The following is a 4,669-nucleotide window of genomic DNA, read 5'->3' as shown; positions in this document are numbered from 1 at the left end:
ATTTTACCTCACCTTTCCTGCTGGTCAACGTCGGCAGAATAATTTGCTTTCGGGGACAGAGCTGCTGTGGTTGAGGATGCACGCATTCCTGAGACAGGTGGCCTGGCAGAGGTCCCGAAGGGAATTCGCGATTGTCCTGGATTCAAGGGTCGAATACAACTCAAGGCCTTTTAGTCGATATTGGCACCTGGTCCTGTTCATCTCCCAAGATATTGTTCCCCAAGAGTCTGGTAGTCTCGTTCGGAAGTGATCAGAGAGAGGCGAAACTCTGTCAAAAAGAAAAGAGAAATTTACAAATGTTTCAGAGGGCTAGGTAATGTTAGAGATCTAGAAGATTATAAGGCAAACTGTAAGGAGCGTAAGGTGGAAATTATGAGAGCCAGAAGTGACCATGCAAAGTTTTGGTGGCAGGATTAAGGAAAACCCCCAGGCATTCTACAAGTACATGAGGAACAGGAGGATAAGACGTGAAAGAATAGGACGTATCAAGTGAGGCAGTGGAAAGGTGTGGATGTAACCGCAGGAAGTAGCAGAAGTACTTAATTAATACTTTGCTTCAGTATTCACTATGGAAAAGGATCTTGGTGATAGTAGTGACGACTTGCAGCAGACTGAATAGCTTGAGATTGTGGATATTAAGAAAAAGGATGTGCTAGAGCTGTTGGAAATCATCAGGTTGGATAAGTCGCCGGGACCGGATGAGACGTACCCAAGGCTACTCTGGGAAGTAAGGGAGGAGGTTACTGAGACTTTGGCGATGATCTTTGCGTCCGAGTCCATAGGACGCTCAAAGCAGCTGTGCAGGATGACTCTGTGGTTAAGAAGGCGCATGGTGTATTGGGTTTAATTCATGGAACTGAATTTCGGTGCACAGAGGTAATGTTGCAGCTATATAGGACCCTGGCCAGACCGCGCCGAGTACTGCGCTCAGTTGTTGTTCCCTCACTGAAGAAAGGATATGGAAGCCATAGAAAGATTGCAGAGGAGATTTACAAAGATGTTGACTGGATTGGGGAGCATGCCCGATGAGAATAGGTTGAGTAAACTCGACCTTTTCTCCTTGGAGCGACGGATGGTCAGAGGTCACCTGATGCAGGTGTATAAGATGATGAGAGGCATTGATAGTGTGGATAATCAGAGGCTTTTTCCAGGGTTGAAATGTTTGCCACAAGAGGACACGGGTTTAAGGTGCTGGGGAGTAGGTACAGAGGAGTTTTCTATGTTTCTATATTTCCACCCATAAAGCCTCACTTAGACAAGTTGTCTTGTCTGTTCTGACTGTGTTTTGTAGTTTACGTGTAAACCGTCTTCTATCTCTTCTGTAGAAATTTCACGTTCCTTGGAATAAAACACAATGCATTCTGAAGCCCTCCCACCTGCACCGTAGCTTGAGCCACGTGCTGAACTGTATGGTCTTCCTGTGTCTGGACACACTGGGACGGGTGGTGGTCCTGTTCTTTAATTTAATAGCTAAATCCCTGACCTCACTCTGCAGAACCACCTCCCCATACATATCGATTTCATTCGTACATATATGGACCAGGACGTCGAGCCGCTCACTCACCCACTTAAGAATTATAGAATCTTTTTGCAATTGCAGTTGAGCCTCTTTCTATTGCACTTAAGTCAACTACATTATTTCAAGTTGTTAGGAGAGGGGTCACTGAAACTTCCCATTGAAATCCTCTCAATTCACATCTGACCCTGTCGTGCTCTCCACCCTCAAAATGTTTAATCAATTTCGCGCCACTATACGTTCACATCAGTTCAGTGTTGGGCCCCGTTCATAGAAACCATCTATTTCTTCCCTCCACACTCGATTCACTTTTTAGACAATGGGGTTTGAATGGTCTTATGTGCATTAAGGATTTGTGCACTGAAAATATATTTAATAGTTTTGATAACCTGTGCAGAACATATGGCCTTCCGCATAATCATTATTTTTTTAATACCTGCAGATTCTCCACGTTGCCAAGGAAAATTTTTCCTCTTTTCCTGATCTACCACCTGCTATGTTGTGGGACAAACACACTCATAGCTTTAATAATAAAGGGTTGATCTCTGTACGATACTCGCAGCTGATGTCTTTGGGTGTTCAAAATCTAAAGAAAACTACGACTAGCTGGGAGGATGACCTTGGTGTGGATCTGGCTGAGGGATATTGGGCAAAAGCACGGAATAGGGTTCATTCCTCGTCATCATGTGCTAGACTCGCGCTCATACAATTTAAAGTTTTACACTGTACATTTAAGTAAAGCCAGGCGTGCTGACATATATCCTGGGACAGACGCTGGCTGTGACAGGTGTTCCTTCTCTCCGGCTGGTTTAGTGCATGCGTTTTGGTCTTGCCCTCGGCTTGATGGCTACTGGGCACTAGGTTTTTAAATTATCACTGAGGTTTTGTGGTTACACCGAGACCTTGCCCGCTTATAGCTGTATTTGTATTTGATGTTTTGGATTTAAATGCAAACCAGTCGGATATCATTTCACTTACATCGCTTTTGGTCCGTAGGAGAATCTTGCTGGTCTGGAAATCTGCCACTCCCCCATCTGCTGCTGCTTGGTTAGAGGACGTAACGTTTTATTCTGAAATTAGAAAAGATTAAATTCACTCTGAGGGCGTCGGTGAGCAAGTTCTATTCGAAATGGGGGCCCTTCTTGTCATATTTTGGGAGTCTTAAGGAATTACCTACTAGTTGAGGGCATTTGATTGTACTTGGGAAGTTGCTTCCCTTTTAAAAGCATATGGTTTACCTCACAGGGTGGTTGATGAATTTTAATATGAGTGTATTCTGGATCATCTGAGATGTTGTAGATGTGTGTGGGGATTCGTCTTGAAGTAGTGTGGGGATATGGCTGTGAAATGTCCGTACTTGTATTTGTGAAGTGTTGTATTGTAAATAAATTAGCTGTCATTGTATGTTCGGGGAGAGCGGGTGAGGGGAGGTTTGTTTAGGGGTAAGATACAAAAGCAAAATGGAGGAAAACGTAATCCATTATTATTCTGTACAGTGACCTTCCAAAAATAAAAAAATATATTACAAATAAAAAAAGAATCATAGAGTAGTAATGGTGTGCTGTGAAAAGAGGAAGGAAGGGGAGGAGAGTGTGGCCACAGAAAGGTTGTTCAGATTCAGCCGTTGGAGCAGAACGTGTGAGGCGCCATTTTCTTGCTCCCTATCTCTGAATGGAGTCTGTTTAAACGCCGAAATCCACTGACCCATGGCCAGGAGTCACAGACAGAGTGAGAATCCCTCCATACAATCTCATCACACACTCCTGGAAACATACACTGAGTAACGCTCCCTCCGCAACGATCCATCACACACCCCCTGGATCATACACGGAGTGCAACTCCCTCCATATTGTTTCAACACACACTCCGGGGTCACACACAGAGTGAGGCTCCGTCCACACCGTCCAAATGCACAGTCCTTGGGTCTGATAACCAGCGAAGCTCCCTAAATATTATCCCATCACACTCCCGGGGTTGGACATGTGAAGTACCTCCCGCACCGTCGCAGCACACCCCTACTGGAGTCAGCAAAAGTGCGCAGCTCTCTCCCTCCTCCGGTCTCCCCACTCACCAATACCCAGCATTTCGGCTTTCCAGTAGTCTTGAATCGTGTGTGACTCTCGGGGATGGTGCGTGTGTGTGTGTGAGCGGACTGTGTGCTGCCGTTAGAGGAAGGAAGGGGAGGAGAGAGGAGGCCAGGGAAAGGGTGGTGAGTTTGCAGGCACTGATGCAAGTGGTGTTCAACCACATGACCGGCCTGTGCATACAGAGTTGTGGAGAGATTCAGATCCTGGCGATCGATAGCCATGGTACGGGAGGAGGTGAAACACAAGCCGTCATATCTCCCTCATACTCCGCACAATTGCCTGTAACACAGAGTAGGAGGAGAGTGGGGGTGGGCGACGTAGATGGGGGTGTTTAGCGGGTGGACTGGATTACGGAGATGGGGAGATGGGTACGTACGCGATGATGGAGACGGCGAAGTGTGCAGGAGAGGATGTGGGTCACGGAGACGGGGTTGCTTGCAGGCTAGGGATGGGTGACGGAGACGGGAGTGGTGTACTGCAGTCTGTGTGACGGTGACTGGGAATAGTGTAGGAGTAGGTTAACGGATGGGGGAGCGGTTTTGGAGAGGGAGGGTGTTATGCATACGGGGAGGACTGTATTCGTGTTACGGGTCAGTGCCTGACTCTGTGTTGGTATCGTTGAGTGGTGAGATCCTGCTGTGGTGCAGAGCCTGTCAGTGTGTCAGTGTCACGACGAGGGGCGTGTTAATGCCAGATGTGGGTTGCGGCCGAAACAATTTCAGTGTCCCATTGAAGGACATCTCCGTGTCACAGTGAGGGTTGTGTGCCTCGTTCATAGCTTATGCAAACGGTACTGTCCCACCTGCAATCAAGTCTCACTAATATATACCGTGTCACGCTTAGAGGCGTTGACCCCTGACCTGAGCGCACCTGCCCTTCAAACAATACTTCCTGCATTGAAACGTACGCAGCTCAGAACATGAGTCCCAGCAGGCTCAACCTTTTGCTTCTTGACTTTTTCAGAAGTCTTGACAACAACTGTCCCAACAACCTCTCAACTATCTGGAATGGCGTTCTTATTTACATGTCCCTGCAACTCTAGTTTATACCACCACTCTCCCCTTCT

The 4,669-nt window shown here is 46.9% G+C and overlaps 1 protein-coding gene across 1 annotated transcript in view; it reads right to left on the bottom strand.

Moving 5' to 3' along the window:
* LOC140720706 (oxidized low-density lipoprotein receptor 1-like) overlaps positions 1–3,687 on the bottom strand; it is a 36,376-nt gene extending 32,689 nt beyond the window's left edge. Inside the window, exons 1-3 of the mRNA XM_073035537.1 lie at positions 3,588–3,687; positions 2,495–2,586; positions 13–268 (exon numbers count right to left, since the gene is read on the bottom strand). The gene's annotated coding sequence lies outside the window, so the exon portion shown is untranslated. The remainder of the gene's footprint in view (positions 1–12; positions 269–2,494; positions 2,587–3,587) is intronic.
* Between the last annotated feature and the right edge of the window lie 982 nt (positions 3,688–4,669).

This window comes from Hemitrygon akajei, unplaced genomic scaffold (assembly GCF_048418815.1).
Source record: "Hemitrygon akajei unplaced genomic scaffold, sHemAka1.3 Scf000046, whole genome shotgun sequence".
In the NCBI taxonomy this organism is placed as follows: Eukaryota; Metazoa; Chordata; class Chondrichthyes; order Myliobatiformes; family Dasyatidae; genus Hemitrygon; species Hemitrygon akajei.
Note: the sequence above shows the minus strand (reverse complement) of the source record. Positions and strands in the feature narration are given on the sequence as shown.